Genomic DNA, 17,210 nt, shown 5'->3' on the forward strand with positions numbered 1-17,210 from the left:
GATGACAACACAGTCACCAAGCCTGTGTTAGTTACTTTTTGCTAACTTAGATAAATGAAGATTAAAACTTCTTATAGACCTCAAAGCTTAGGCCTTCATTTCAGACCAGCACAACGTCACATTTTGAAAAATAATTCAATAATTTAATTCAGTGGTTAGAAGTAGCTTGGTAAATAGTTTTCTTGAGAAATCTCACCAAGTGGCATCTACTCACAAAAGCAGCCCAAGGCAATGCAACCACATCTTTAATTTGCTGCTACTACTGAGCAGGTTGGCTTGCCTCGTGCTTTTATTTTACAGTAGCTTTGATTACACTTTTCTCAATAAAGTCTGCATCTTGACAGCATGGAACACATTTATCTCAAATATGGAAAGAAATAACAGTAATGGGATCTCCTGCTTGTATGTGAGAGTGTGAATGAGAGAATAACAAATTCACCTATGCCATTATCTCTGTGAACAAAGTCAGAATTTCAGCTGCAGTGACCTTGTGGTCACAGAGATCACAAATTGCAAGACAGAAGCTGTGGAAAGAAAAAGGCTTTAGTTAGACAGGTGAACATTGTTACAGTACATCCTGCAGTTGCTATATATCCAAAACTAGTTCTCTTAAGGCAGAAATCAGGCTTCCCCTCGTGTTGTTCAATAGTTTTCAAAATACAACTGACAATAATTCACACTTTTGTTCAATAGCAGTAAGGGATTTATCTCTTCATTTAAAGACCTAGAAACCAGGAAGAAAATAAAGAAAGTGCCAAAAATACGGATACTACAAACTTGCCCAGATGAACTTGGCACAGCCCCGCACAGCATACCAAAAAAAAGTCTTTTTTAAGGGAGTTACAGCTCAAGTCCAACAGAATTTAGTAATATTGACAGGAATGTTATGGTAAACTTGTTAGTAAGAAAAATCAAGATTCTAACATATGCAGAGAAATATGCTTTGTGAATTAAACTAAAATAAATATTCTTATATTATAAATCAGGAATATATCCAATTTTGTTTGCTTCTGTCGTTATAAACCAAGTTGTACCCTGTCTGCACTGAGCTGTGTGACTCCTAAAAGAGATCCCTGTCTTGCAGGGACTCCTAAGCTCCAAAATAGATCACGATCACATTTAGGTTCTTTTCAGGTTGTAAAGGCACAGATGTCTCCCCATAGCTTTGAAACTCACAGCTCAGACCTCCAGCTCATGGAATACCCCACAGTCATCAGCACTATCAGAACTGAAAATGTCTAACTCTGCTCTGGACACCAGTCTAGATCTGTGCTGCTCTCCACATCTAACTTTCATGCCACCTTGTTAAGGACTATGTGAGTGTATATAATGTAATTTAGAAGAGCTTTCCTGTTCATGAAGCTATAGCTTCTCTTGAGGAGTTAATATTTGTTCTGGGATCAACAGACACTATAACTGAAATTAAAGATGAATTTTCATCTAAAAAATCCTTTCTAAGCCTCATTGACTTAGTGCCCTATACACAAACTAGAGTTTGGAGAGCAGAGAACTCAGAGCCATGGTGCTGCTGACAGAAAAGGAGTTATTGGAGGGTTTTATCCAATTTGATCCTACTCAGAGTGTATCTCAATTTCATACCACATTTTAATCAAAGTAAGCTTTTATGAATATCCACTACTACTTACTCTAGTAGATCCTAGGACTCAGAAACCCTCATGCTAGGAAGTAGGACCTAGGTATTAAAATAATTCTCATTAAGCAACATCAAACTCAGAGAAACATATTTCAAGGCCCACTGAGTTAAAAGAACTAGGACACAGTAGCAGTGGCTAGGTATTTATTAATTTCCCTCAGGTAACAACAGTCACTTTCAGTTTACAAAGAGCAGGTTACAAAGAACAGGTTACATTTTGCAGAACCAGATCAGGCAGATGTATAGGCTGTATATGATTTGGCCACTCAAGCATCAGAAGTGCCATGAACATTGTAAAAACTGACACCAAAGTGAGAAGGCATCAGTCATCTCCATGCTGTGCCCTGCCCCTCCCAGGAGCAGTGTTTTCAGGTTGGCTATTCTGAGTAGTAAATTTTTCCAAAGTCCCCAGATCCCACTGCTCTGTTTCATTTCCCTGAGGACATTAGACTGAGGGAAAAATCCAAAACACAAGACTACTTACTAAACTTGTCTTTATGCAACTTCATATTTCAAAGAGTTAATAAATAATACCAAAAGCTCCATTATAAGGATGAGAAAAGTATCACAGGAAGTTTTTTTTCTTTATAAGGATAATCAATATAAGTTTTAGGTATGCTATCCAGACCACAATCCCATATTATGCTGGAAGGAAGGAAAGAAGCATGAGAGGTAGAATGGTGTTTCCATTACAGTTTAACTGTTTCAAGCAGATTAACTGTTTAACTTTTTTTTTTTTTTTGGTGATATGATCTACTGTCCAAATCTGATAAATCAGAATATAATTAGATAGTTCAGGAATCATCACTACAAACCTAGCCAACAGGAAAGTTTTTTTTCAGGGATTATTTCTCAGCAAAGGATCAAAATCCCAGACCCATTAAATTAGGGGAAAATTCACTGTGTGAAAGTGAGGAGGGCTGGATTTGTCTGGCCCATACAATACTGCAAACACGACCACAAGCACTCAGTGCTTGCCTTGGGATGAAAAAAGATATTGAGCTGACAAAAGCCATCTATCTCCCTGTGAAAGCAAATACCACAAAGGCTGTTCCACTCCACGATTCACTGTTGGATGTTTTAATTCAGGTGGGCTCTGGCTCTCCATTGGTACTCCTTCACACATGTGCTTAATTTGACATACAGAGCCAAAGATTAGTTCCACTAAAGTCCTGTGATTTGCTTAGTGGTAGGATGAAAAAACTCCCACTGGCTTCAAGTGTGAAAGATCAGAGACTGAAGGATCAAACTTTATAGCACGTAGGGTCAAGCAGCAAGTTCCCAATCCACAATATGAGCACTGGTTTTTATTATAGATCACTGCTCTGCTCCGAAGGACTCTTTCCAGCATGACAGTTCCTCGTTTTTTCTGAATGGCTGTTATCAGATCACAGCTTTACACTGAAGCTGTTTATAAATGTTCCTTATGACATTGCCTTTTTTTTTTTTATCAAGCCATTTTTCTACCATGAAACAGGACATTTATTGTTCATATATAAGAGGCAATGGACCTGCAAAAGCAGCGTTCATAAAACCTGGAAACCTCCTCAACAAGCAAAATGACTAACTGTGATGGACATTTGTAAATCACTCCATATCATTCATCATAATTCCTGAGGTTTCATTAATTCCTTGAGGAAGACATAAATCTAATGTGCATCTTAAGGAGCCAGCAGGCTGGCTTGCTCTCCAGGCATAAAATAAATATGATGCTCTCTCAAGTTTTGCATGTGTGCACAGCAGGATATCAATGTCACTCAAAATGGGATATGCTGGGCAGCCCTTCAGGCATCACTTTTGTTTTCAGAATGTGCAAATGCTCTGTCCTAATCCTCCCCCACTGAACTTAGTGGACCTTTTTCCCTATAAAGCTCGGGCAGAACTATATGTATGAAGCCTTTAATCTACCTCTGCTTTTGAATAATCAGGTTAAGAGTGCAAATTTGATTTCCAGAACCGAGAGGCCACCAGTGCCTGGGCCAGTGCTGCAGGGATCCTCTCGGAAGGGTCCTGGGCAGCTCCAGAGGGTCACAGAGATCACTTATATCTAGCAGCACCCATAAAAAAAGAAAAGCAACAAAATCTTTTAAAGCAGGCAAGCTGATATAAAGAGGAAAAAAGAAGCCTTTACAGTGAAGCCTGGTGCTATGCAAATTACTCCCTGAAAATCCTAAAGCAAGTTTGACATCCTGTGGCCAGAGTCAGCATGGGAACAACTCACCCTTTCAAACCTCACTCAGGAAATTATCCTGCTCCTGAGAGCATATATTTTTGTTTGAGGTGGGTATGACAGTCTTGTGAGGGAGTATCGTGGAGGAAAGAATATAAATGTGCACACTAAATATTTCTGTCAGGGGATGACGAGGGGCTGAAAGGGAGCACCATCACTTGAAAGCCCACAGGACATCAGAGGGTAAACACAGGACAGGTCCCAGAAAGTCTGTGTGGCCCCTCTGCTTGAGGTTATCCCCTGCCCTAAAAGAGGAATACAAATATAAATAGGGGACCAGAGACTGGGGGAAGGAAACAAAAGAAACTAGGGCATGGCGAGACTAGCTTCTCCTAAGAAAAACAGGTGCAGGCTGAAATGTAAATATCTCTGAAAAGATAATTTAGTCATAATCATAAGGTCTGTTTAAAAGTCTGCTGCTTCTTTTTCCAGCCCACATTTTGCAAAAGAAAGAAAAGCTGTCTTTAAAATATCTGTGATAATTGTTATGAAACAATCACATGTAGCAATCTTGGCTTATGGATGCACATCCAACGCACCACATCAATCTCTGTGAACCTTTCCAAAGGTTTGTGCCTGTAGTTTGGAAGAACTGATTGTACAGTGAGGATAACAAGGCAATTTGTTAGAACTTAATTTGTAACAAATTATTTCTGTGGAAAGAGCAAATGATAACAAAAGGATAACTCAAGATTTATGGAATTGAGGTAAAACCCAGCATTCCAGCTGCACAATATCTTGGGATAAGTCATGTCTGCATGACTTATCTTTCAGAAGATTGGCTTTGAACTTGCAAGATCATTGGCATACTTTTACACAGAATAGATTTATTGATAGGTTTATTAAGATGGAATGAGTATTTATTTACTCATGTTTTCTTTTCCAGAGCAAATAAAATTCATAAAAGATATCCAACACATAGTACATGCTCAACCATGGCAGGTTTTTCAGGTTACACAAACAGTGTTTGAATCAGGCTACAAAATGATTGTGTAGGTAAAATATCCCATTTCCTCATAATCTTGAAAATATTCGCCCACTGTAAGTTGCTTCCTAGTGTCCTTGCTGGGGACAGAGAGAAACCTCCTGCCATTTTTGAATGGTAGTGAGTTTGAATTTACAAAGCAAATTTTTTTATTTTTTAACAACCATTATTTCAGCCTTTTAAAAATTCTGTATTTTACTCTACCTTAGAATGTGCAGAAGACTAAAAATGAGAGATAAATTCTAATACTGAGGACACAAAGCAATGAAGCACTTTCAGGATTGGACTTCTTCATCACGTAAGTAGGGCTTGTGGGGTTATTTGCTTGTTTGTTGTGGTTTTTTCCAGTTGATTTCAGAATACTGTGGGTCTGTTCTTCTTGTCCTTATCACTCTCTACAACTTCCTGAAAGGTGGGTCTCAGTCTCCTCTCTCAGGACTAGCAACAGGACAGGAGGGAATGGCCTCAAGCTCTGCTAGGGGAGGTTTAGGCTGGACATCAGGAAGAATTTATTCACTGTAAAGGTGATCAGGGATTAGAATGGGCTGGACAGGGAGCTGGTGGAGTCACCATCCCTGGAAGTGTTCTAGGAACAACTAAGTGGGACACTCGGTGCTGTGGTTTAGTTGACAGGCTGGTGTTTGGTCAAAGGTTGGACAGGAAGATCTTGGGGGTCTTTTCCAAACCTAATGATTCTGATGTTCAACTCAAAGCAAATTCCTAGCTGGAAGTTTTAACTGTCACAATGAAAAGTCATTAAGGATAGGAAAGAACCTGCTCAACTCTATGCCAGCTCAGCATAAAATAATAGATAAAAGAGGATTTAACTCTTCACAAGGAAGAAAGAAGAACAGCACAAGTCTTTGTGCTTAGTTTACTCATTGAAACAATACATTAAATAGGAATTAATCTACACAAAAACATGTAATATATGTTAACTAGAGACTGAGAGATACTTCAGATGTAACAACACTTGTGAAAACAATGTCATCCTCTTTGTAAGGTTTTTCACTTATTTACTTTTTAAAATAATTTATAATCATTCCACATTACAAACTTATTATGTGCCCATCTTTACTAGTATCCCTACAGTTGAAAATATAAATTAGGGCAATCACTGGAGACAGGTGAGTCTTGTCCTCCCCAGCAGTGCTCAGTCACTGCTGCTCCAGCCTGTGCAATGATGAATTATTTAGACCTTCTGTAGTTAAAGCAGAGCTTCAGCTGTGCAGTTGATAATCAGACCACAGCCAGAGCCTGGGTTTCTTTATCAGGTGTGCAAACACACAGGCACATGCCCTTCACTTTGCAAAGGCAGTGGGTGGCAATTACAATCAGAGAGGAGATTGCTGTGCCACTCCACATTTGTGAGCTGGTATTCATCAATACTTGCACTAGGAAACATTCGATTATTCTGCAAGATGCTGAATGTTCCTGTTGATTGAAACTATTTAAGGGTGTCACATCAAGGCTTTTCTCTCTGCTGTACCACACCTGTTCAATTTCTCTTTCATTGTTATCACAACTGCAACAAAATAAGCACATCATGTACAAAAGGCCCCACTAACACTTTCAAATATGAGAATTTGGTTTGCAAACTACCTTGATTTGTGGAGTAAAAATCTCAAGGGTACTTGTATGTAACTTTCAAACAGCACCTTAGAACCACCTTAGACAGCTGAACAGCAACTTAGAACCAAAATTTTGATGGCATTTAGGTAAAGTGAGATCTTTAAGGAGCAGCCTTGCATCAAATACACATTGTTCAAATATGTGACCATAAAAGCCTCATTTTCTAGAAGGACACGGTCCTGCTGCATGCCATTGTCATTTCTGCTCTCATGACATCCACATTCCCTGTAAAGTACTGCCCCAGCCCTCCCTGTCTGTGCCAGACATTGGTGTTACCTTGGCCACAGAACTCGTGCAATGGCAGTGCCTTTCTCCTTCTACACCTTTCTTCAGGGCAAAAACTGCATGAGCAGCAGCTGGTGGACAAGCAGCTAGGAAAACTGGGTGTGAGGGAAGTGGGGTGGCCTGAGGGGTCTATTTTGGAGGGCAATCCCCTTGCAGCTCTAGTGGTTATGGTTTAAATATCTTCTGTTGGAGTACAAAGATCTTTTAAGGCATAATCCAGCCCGTGCCTTTTGGCTTTATCTATGCATGGAGCACACTGTGCAAATGGATGTTTAGCTTGTGGGAGACTATTCCTGCTCCCTGGCTGGGTGTCTGAAGTTTGGTAACTAGATTGGTGATCACATGCAGTATAAATAACAAATACCTCTCCAGATGCATACTGAGGCCTGCATGCATTTATGCAATCAAAGCACAACATGGAGGGGAAAAAAATCAATAAAAGCTTAGGAACAATCAAAAACCTGGGCTGCAAATAAACAGAACCATTGCTGTACTAATAGATATTTTCCAGGAGGTGGAATCTTGCTATTATATCGTACCCCAAATACAGCAGGAATTGTTCCATGTGCTGACATCTGGCTCTAACAGCATGACCTCGGATACCATGCAGGACATAACCTCAGTGCAGGCTCAAAAGAAATTAGGAATGTGACTTCACAGAAAATAGCAGTAATATTCATTGGCTTATAGGATGGGAGTGAAGGGTGATTTAAATGCAGATTCAAAATATCAGCAGTGAAATCTTGGTGTATTTAGAGCTGGCCTATTTAGCTATTTAACTGACAGCTGGTGATTAATGTAGATATAAAACTTTGAAATGTCTTTCTCTTGGATTACAAAGTTGATAGCAGTTTATGTTTCGGTTTTTTTGGTTGCTTTCTCAAATGAATTTCTAGAAGCTGAAGACCATGAATGGGAATGCTGAAATACAGCAGTTTTCAAAGCATTCAGAATAGTCATGATGAGAAGTTGTTTTAGACTTTCATTGAATTGATAGTAATAGTGAGGAACAATTGTTTTGATTCGTTATTCACCAAATTTTGGACAACTTTTGTAACTGAATGACAGGTTTAAGTGGATTTTTTTTACAGTTAATTAATTAGTTATCACCCAACCATGGTGCTTCATTTTATTTATTTAATTTTATTTTTTTCCAGCACCTAGTACTGTTTTCTAATTGAACCACTGGGTCTCTTATTCAAATCACTGTTTTTAATTATTGACACATAAAAGAATCAAGTATGATGCTTCAGCAATAAATTAGCATCACATTAGAGGGAAATCATCTGAACATATTCACTGATGTTGTCAGCTGATGACTTACTAACATGACTTCAATCTGCACAATTATGGCTGTTGAAATAACCAGTCCAGGTTTTCCAGCAGTTTGCAGGCAAGTTCAATAACAAACAAAGGTGACCAAACAGTCTAAGATGAGAACTGGTCTCCTTTCAAGATCCAGTCCAATGCTCATTTAGGCAAGAGGCCACTTAATTTATACTTCCCTGGACAATGGATCAGGGCCTTACTAAGAGATTTAAAGGTGGGAGAAGCCATCCTTTCCTTGGTCACTGAAAGAACTTCCAGTGAAGGACAACAAGGACAATGGCATTGTTTAAATCTGTGACAAATTGCAGGATAAACTGAAAATAAAGCAAAAGCACTAGGCTGGAGACATGCTGACTTGAGTGCATCCTTTTGCACCTTGCCCAAAAATGTCAGCATTAGGGGTTAATCTCCCCATGATAAACATGCAAAGCCGGGTTACTGACTCTCCTGCCCTATACATGCACACAGCTGTTTTAGGCAGGCTACTGCACAGCTTTTAAAATACTGACCATTCTTTTCTAGCCAAATTAAGGGGATATAAGAGAATTAGGAGATGGTCAGACAAGCTCTGACCTCAGTGGAGCAGACACCAGTAGAGCCCAGACAAGCTGGAAGAAAAAGGGGAAATGGGCCAGGGTTTTTCAGTGTTGCAGGTACTAACAAGCACAAGCTCCTGCTGCTGCTGAGTACCAGCAATGAGGGATTACACACAACATTCTGCACAGGGTCAAGGCCTTTATCTGCTTGCCAAGATAAAACCCTTGAAAAGCATTTGCTGTGTGTGATAACACAATCCAAGATCATGGGCTCTCTCATATTACAGCCAAACTCTCAGGAAGATGAGCATTATATTCAGGCACTTCCTCTGAAAAGGAGAGCTCATGAAATATGCAGGTCTTTGCTGTGTGTTTTGTTCTTCATGCCATCTATTCCCTCTCCTATGAAACTGCTCTGCTTCTGTCCATGGGGATGGGAAATGCAGAGATTTCCTGTTCAGCACCACCTTGGCAGGGTGTCATGTGTGGCAGCTGAGAGCTGTGCCAGGGCACTCCCCTGATCTGCAGTCCTCGTAGGTCAACACTTTCACAGCCATTGTGACATGGAAGATTTAATCTGCTTGTTCCAACTCAAATGTTAATTTTTTTCTCCCCACGCTTTTCAATCATAAACAATTATCTATGAAAAACAAATTAGGTATGAGATTTCTCTCACCTTTCAGCAGTGTTTTGAAATTCTGTCTGCATTGTCTTTAGGTTTTCTGCTCCATCTTCTGCTCTTCCAACTGCTGCTTGGCAACACAGATAGCTGTGCAAAATATGAGTTCCTGAAGACTGTGCACTTCAATAAAATTTTAACCAGAGGCAAGCATGCAAAGTAATTGAAATGCAGTGTTTCAACAGCATAATTACAGGTTTGCTTTGATTTTTTTTATTGTGAGTGAAAGATTCTGTCTGATTAAGACAACACAGCTTCTGCCCAAGTGGATCAAGTCAGGCATGTGCAAGAACATGCAAGACCAAAGCCTTGTTGGTCTGGGGACTGTTGTGACATCTCCACTGCAAAAGGACACAATTCACTGCTTGCCTTGCACAGTGGCTCCTAAATCCCATCCAGTACCCTGCATGGTGTGGCAGGAGCTAATTCACTCTGTTTAATACTAAGCATAGAGGGTGTAGAGGGATTTAGTTACTAGCTAAAAATCAGGATATTTGAATATACTCCTGGCAATTTAATTTGGCCTGGGGAAATTTTTGTCACCATTAGAGAACACAGAATGTGTTGGTTTCACAGAGTCTTCACTATTTCTGTGATACAAGGTTTTTCCCTTTGCATGACCAGCCTTTTTTTTTTCTGAGAAATCCATTTTTCATTCCATCTAATGAATTACTTTCCAGAAAAAAAAACAAAACTGTTTTCCCATTTCTTTCCATTATATAATTTGCCTTTCAGATAGAGCTGGCATTAAAAAATAACCAGGCTTCATAAGGGATAAAATAGCTGAGACGTTTTTTCTTAGATTCTTACATTTTTTTCTCCTCATATTCTCATATATTCAACTCATTCTTCATTTTGGGTTTTTTTTTTGCAGACTTTATTTTCCACATTCTCAAATTATGTTTTGTCTTCCTTCTGATGCTTTTATATTGTTACCTTGAGCTCTACAATACTGTATGTACTAACTGGACCCCAAGTAGGTGAACTGTACTTCCCAGGTTGGAGTTATGAGAGGGTTTCTAGCAGAGTCTCTCTCCCTCTCTTGCCTCTCTCTCTCTTTTTATTAATCTTTGATAACTCTCTTTTTGATCTGCACACTACACCCTTCTAATTTACGGATGCTTTTAAACCTCAGGCATGGGATTACTTCATTTGATTCATGGAAGTCCATGAGCAGTTCAAATTAACCTTTTGCTTCCTTGGAGGAAAAAAAAATTTACTTGGGGGATTTGGTTCACCTGTTGAGAAAGAAGCTGTCTCTTCTTATTTACTGAGATTGCCTCAGCACCACAGAGATGACTCATGCAGACCCTGAAGGGTTTAGGTGGCACCATAAATTCACTGCTGGACACCATGGACCCTGTTCAGAGCAAACTGAGGTCGAAAAAATCATTCCTGTTGACTCCAGTGCCAAACCTACATTACCCTGAGTGCACTTTGTTCCCAGGAAAATTAATGGAAAATGGTGTTTGGTGTGTCAAAGAACCATCAAAAGGTGACACCTTATTGGTTTGTCTACAGAAAAACAACAGCAGAAAGTGACATCATCACACCAGTGACAATTGTATCCTCTGACTTTTCCATATCTGTTCATCATCATTTTTTTCAAAAAGATCCCCAGAAAGAGATGAGATCTGTGTCTAAAATACGTGTTAAGCCTTGCTTTTCTACCAGCCCACTAAGCAGGCACAAAATTTACTGCAGTAAAATGAGGAAAAGGGTAACTCCCTAATGGCAAAAGGCATAGAGATCTCTTGAAAGGAAAGCTTACCCAGGATGGCAGGTAAAGGTCTACAGGGTTGATCTTCTGGTTCTCACTCACTTCTAAGAGTGCAAGGGGCTGCTTTGTTGGGGTCTGCAGAAAAGAGCTAAGGAAAGCATTCACACTGAAAGGCTGAAAGAGTTTGCCTGTGAGCAAAACCAATATGATGGCTCCATTTCCTGATGCATATATCAGAATTTATATCAGCCTGCAAGCTCTCAAGCACTGGATGTGGTTGCTGTGTTTGAGAAACAGCTAAATCAGAGGTTTTTCGTCCCTGTCTCTGTCACACCACAGTGCTGACAAAATAAAACAAGGCAAGGGGTGAAAGAAGAGCAAACACTGAATTTTGTTTCTGCTTTTCTAAGCATTTTACAACAAGAACATGGCAATTAGAAAATGAACCCAGAAACTGGGTTAGTATTAGCTATTTCTTTCTCTGTGAGTTTCTCCTCTGTTCCCCTTAGCATTCAGAGACAAATCTGATTCTTTAAATCTGGTCCAGAGCCCTGGCCTAATTGCTTGACTGCAAACTATTTTACATAGCTTAATTGTATTGCTCAAAAACTATCCCTGTGCATACCATTTTATAAGCCTGCAAAAAAAGCCACGGACCTAGGAGGGCAGCAGCACTTTGTAAGGGTTTAATACAATGCCACATTGTGTGCACCCAGCAGGGCAGATCAGGGCCATAGCAGAAGCTCTTTCTTTTACAGCTTTTCCACTCAGACCATCCATTTTCTGCCTCCAATAGCACAGGTTGCCACTACATTAAAAAAAATCTGAAAGCACAAGAAATGTCAGGATGAATGTTGTCCTTTCATCTTCACAGAAGCTGCTTCCTGGCATTAAATTTGAGTGCTGTCCCCTGCATGGCTTATCCTACTTCATTGCTGCAGCCTACCTGCCTCTGCCTCTTAATGAATCAGCACTCAATAAATCCTGGCTTGGTCCATTGTACTTGTTCACTTGTAGCTGATGATAATACACAGGGAATGCCTTCACCCGGGGCTTATTGTGCCAAGTCACAGTGCACATCAGTAGTTCATCCAAGACTATATAAGATATGCAGGTTATCTCATTTGAGCACTATTTTCTTGCTCTTGATCCCCCAGGGTGCAGGTGTTTTGCAGTCAGAAAGCCTCAGAGGCTTTGTGGAGCACAACTTAATGCCATTTATTAGAGCTGGCATTACAAGGAGAGATTAGCACAGAAAATCTTGTGTCCTTCAGGATTGTAGGCACTATGAGCAGTTAAACACCCATGGGGCCTCTGCTGTGTGTGCAGCACACCATGTCCATGAAAGAGATTCTACCCTTTGTCATCCAACTTCTTGGGTGACTTTCCTCCACCAAAACCACTCTGTTCATCCCTTCCACTGTCAAAGAGCACGGGTGCTCACATGACAGCTCCTTGCTGCACTCCTGGCTAAAGGCAAGGCCACAGAGGTGAGGCAGTGGTGGAACAGAGCAGGACCTGCCACAGGCTCCTCTGCTCACTGAGCTGGTGTGTTTATCCCATGGATGGCAGGTTTGTGCAGCACAGCACAGGCTGAAGGTCACTGAGTGTGCAGCACAGCAGAGCACAGCAATACTGGCCATCCACAGACTGGAACTGCATCTGCTCTTTCACATCCAGAGCTGTCTGGGACACAGATCCAAAATCTTCCTCCCTTCTTCCTTTTGCTTTGCTTCTCTGCAGAAGGCAAATGCCCTCATAAATCAGTCTGTGCAAGTTCTTCAGGAAATGACTCAAATTGCCAAAGGGAATGAAGGAACAGCAGCAACTAGTGACACCAAAAGCCACACCTGGACCTGCACTAGCAGCAAAACGTGCAAGATTTATAGACATTACTGAGCCAATGCAGAAAACACAGCTGAAGTCATCAGCCCGGGGTGAAGCAAACTTACTGTGCTGTGGCATCGGTGGAAGATTTTTCTTCAAGGTCAAATGATTCCAGAGGTTTTAGAAGAAGAAGAAAATGTCTGTAACATAAGTGTACAGTCCTAGTTTCATGCTGCTCTTCTTTATCTCCCCACCAGCCTAGTGTGTCGAGACATAGGAATGGATTATGCACAGCCTTGAACTGCCAAACACTTGACTGCAATGAAAAGCATAAAATTACAGCATGGTGTAGAATGGATGTAAGAAGGAAAAGGAAAAGGAGGGGAAATAACGAGGTATCAGGATGGCTCATTCTCTTCTGCATAATTTGAGTGACTACAGAAGAAGACAACGTGTCCTACTGTAACCCTTGCTCCCTACATTAGCTCTTTAGGTTTAATATGCAGCCCAGCCAGCAAAATCAAGCACAAGGCTCAAGTGCAGTTAAAAAAGTGGAGCAGAGTTGAGGTTGCCTCCATATTCACAGTCAGATACATTAAAGAGGGTGTACAGGTGTTTATTTGTTCCTAGCAAAGGTGGAACCCACCAGATGTGTGGTGTAAAAGTGTTTAGTTGTGGCTGACCTCCCTTACAAAATACTACACAGCTATGGTTTATGGGGTAGCTGTGGCTCAGCCTTGTGACTTCACTCATTTTTGATGAACAACTGCTGTCTTTTCAAAAATTCTTTCAGGAAATGGAAGAACACTGTCTCTCTCTTACAATCAGAAAGCAGGCAGTAGTGGCAGTCACATGTAGTCTTATTTTACAGTAAAAAGGAAGGAATAACATGAATATTGCCATGTGCAAACATAGAAAATTTCTCTTTTTTAGAGTTGTGCAACATTACTAGAGAAGTCAAGGCCAAAATCATATAAATCCCCAAAATTTCCAGTAATTCAATATTACCACTTTCTTAGAGCAGTATGACACTATATACAGGTATCCCAGCAGGAGAGACACAGCAGTGAGACAAATAAGCTGCTAGTGAGCAGAACTGCCTTTGTCACCCACTTAAATGACATTTAGCAATGAACTAGTCAAATTGCCTCTGTTTGACTTCGCTGGCAGTGTGCTTCAGTGCAAACACAAGCACAAGCTGAAAAAGAAATGGACTCTGTTGCAGTATTTACAGCTCTTAGCACAAGCTGCTTTGCATGAGCACTTATTAATTGCCAGCAAAATCAGGGGAATATGTTCTGTGTGTGTCAGCTCAGCATATATTGTACATAATTGCACATTTGAGCCACACGGTTGTTTATGTCACTTTGTAATCACACTAATAATTACCAAACAACCAAGTAATTCAATGAACAGTAAATGTAACATTTAATTACTTTATTAATTTCCACATAACGTGGAAAAAGGAAAATAACTGGCTCAATCTATAATTTCACTGTGCTCACAAACCCTATCTTTATGCAGATATATGGGAGAAATTATCAAAACACAACACAGGAGATGCACAAACATAACTCAGGGTTTGCTTGATGTTTTTCATGTTGGCATCTCTCCTGCATGGAGCTTTGAAAATTTATCCTATAACGTCAGGCAACTTCAAGGCATCCTGAACTTCGAAAATTAAAAGAAGGAAAAAAAATTCTGTACTGAGATACAAATTCCACCTTCTGTCAGGAACTTACTGATTAAAAAACTCTTTATAGGTTAAGCCAACCATTACATTTTTATGTTGCTATATATTTCACAACATAAAAAATAAAATATTTTCTCCATAAAACCTTTCAAAACCGTAAATACTAGCACACTCCACAGCTCCAGACGAAGTTGCAATTTATTATTTATCTGTTTTTATATTCTGCTATGGTATCTTTTCCTTTTATAAGCCTGGCAAGTTTCCCACAGAAGTTTCTTCGTCAGCAGTTGTTTTAAACTACAGCCCTTCATACTCCATGCTACTCTATGCTGAACCAGTCCTCAAGAACTTAGTAATTTTTAGCAGCAACGTGTCTTGGTTTGGGGAGACACAACAAACTCTCTGCAGTTAATGAGCATTAAGCTTTTTAAAATTAATCATTCTGAACCACACCTGAATTCATGCTGAGTGTGGTTTTTTTCACAGGCATTTCTTCATTCACGCTGCAATATGCACAAGTCAGAGCTCGAGTTTTCAGGGGCAGTTTTGCCAGACAGCTGTATCCACTCTCAGAGGGAGCATAAAATCCTGACCTCAGGGTTCTCTACCTGGAGCCTCTCTCATCTAGAACTCAGCCAAAGAATGGGCTGTGACACCAGAAGTGCACTTGAAATCTCTGTAGCATGGAAACACAGAAGCCCCTAAAGTCCTTAAGGCTGTTTCTCCTAGCAAGTGCTCCTGGATGCACCTGAGCATTGCCAGAACACAGTTTTTTTGTGTTCTCACAACAGTTTTTCCTGGTGAGTGAAGGCTGCCCATCTCCAGCCAGCCACCACATGGTGTGTTTGACTGCCAGTGACAATGGCAAAAGGCCCAGGCCAGCTCTCACAGGCTGTGATGGTCAAAGGAGTCAGCCAAACTCTCCTTTGTCCTGATTATTTGTGCTTTCTGGAAATTGCACAGTGACGATCTTAAAAATTTAATCTTTTATTGAGGCCGCTATTTAATAACAGGGCAAATGGGAAGGGGTTAGCACCTCTTAAAATACAGCCTAGAAAATGTGAAAGTGACACACCCCAGATCAGAGCTGAGGCCCACCTGTGCCCACCCCAGAAAAGTCACTGCAGATAAGCCTAGAAGCTATCTCCTCTCAAAACAGATTTTTTAGCTCATCTCTTCATTTATAAAAATAGTTTGTACTTGGTTTATATTTTCGCTAAACTTTCAGGCATGAATTGACAATTGACCAGTTGGTTACTTTAGCAATAGATGGAATAAGAAAGAAGTGAAATAGAATTAATATAAAAAGGCTTCAGTGTAAAATGCTTTCCTTTGTCCTTGATGCTTAACACTCATATATTTCAGCTCATCTACTTTATTTATTATACTTTCACTTATCCTTCACATTGACACACAGAAGTTCTTAGTTCAGAGAATATAGTACAATGAGAAGGGTTATGAACATAAAAAATGCATTAGAGAAAAATGTTAATGCTCAGATTTTTCTTGATATTTAATGCTCATATCTCTCAATTCCTCCAGTGTATTTATTAGACCTTCATCTTATCCCTCACCATTGCTTTGACAGTAAAAACTTCTCGTTCATGGAGAGGTATGACTTTGTGCTGAGTATTGAATAGCACTCATGCTGCAATTGCTTAACTTACCTTGGGGCTTGGAGCTGGAGAAACTGCTTCTGAGAGAAGAATCTGAGGATTTCCTGCTGCTACCGACAGCCATTCAGCTGACTTTAGGTTTTAAGAGCTGATTTTCAAAGTTTTTTTGATAATGTATGTAAAGATACCTTACTGCTGATCTAAAACCAAAGCTGAAACAAAAATCTCCCTAATTTCCTGAAAGAGAGAGCAAGAAGGGTCTCTAGAACTGAGACAGTTGATAATAACTACTGCTACTCCTATGAAAAAGAAAAAGTAATGAAAAGATAATAATTTGACTAAGACAGGGTGTTGAAATGTTGATAGAAATCTAACTTACATAATACAAAGACAAATGCAGAGGATTAAAATACCATATAATTTTGAAACCATTACAATATGCCTGAGTGATTCTTTATTAGGGAGCCTCAAAAAAGCATGTAATTTCATCTTCTACAAAAGCTGTAATCTCTCTGCTGGGTGTGTTAAAAATGGCATTTCAACCTCCCCTGTGAAAGTCTTTGATTTTGTGAGTTTCTGTCAGGCTGGTCTCATTACTTTAATGCATTTTGTGTATATTGTAATAACATAAATGTTTTAATGCATTTCTTCTCAGATCAATCTGGACAGTTATCTTTAAATCAGTCTTGTGTAACGTTAGGTAAAGAAGTTATAATTGGATCAAGGGGAACTACTGGCAATGAAGAAGCATTTAAACTTTATTTTGTTCATTTCCCTCTAGAAGAACTTGCAGTAATAGACTTCTGAAAACTACTCTTAGTTATATTTTTTAGTTCTTGACTTTTAGAAAACACTTATGTGAGATAAATGAATTTGGAAATGAACATGAAGTGCAAGCGATAATGCAAATCTCCCTCACAAATCACTTGCAAACCATTTTTATAAAATGCAATTAGCCATGTACAATGATGGCAAGAGACATACTTTTGAACAACTGGAAGCCATCATACTCAGCCTGTCAAGA

General features: G+C 39.8%; 1 long non-coding RNA gene across 3 annotated transcripts in view; it reads right to left on the reverse strand.

Annotated features, from left to right (window-relative positions):
• LOC148223165 (uncharacterized) overlaps positions 1-16,519 on the reverse strand; it is a 60,401-nt gene extending 43,882 nt beyond the window's left edge. Inside the window, exons 1-4 of one of the 3 annotated variants that reach the window (XR_015804787.1) lie at positions 16,238-16,519; positions 13,003-13,135; positions 11,102-11,198; positions 9,328-9,420 (exon numbers count right to left, since the gene is read on the reverse strand). This is a non-coding gene — a long non-coding RNA (uncharacterized LOC148223165). Of the gene's footprint in view, positions 1-9,327; positions 9,421-11,101; positions 11,199-13,002; positions 13,194-16,237 lie in introns of all 3 variants that reach the window. The other 2 variants (XR_015804788.1, XR_015804786.1) reach the window with 2 other exon arrangements.
• Positions 16,520-17,210: the final 691 nt, after the last annotated feature.

The sequence above is a fragment of the Sturnus vulgaris genome, chromosome 7 (assembly GCF_052056855.1).
Source record: "Sturnus vulgaris isolate bStuVul1 chromosome 7, bStuVul1.hap1, whole genome shotgun sequence".
Taxonomy (NCBI): domain Eukaryota; kingdom Metazoa; phylum Chordata; class Aves; order Passeriformes; family Sturnidae; genus Sturnus; species Sturnus vulgaris.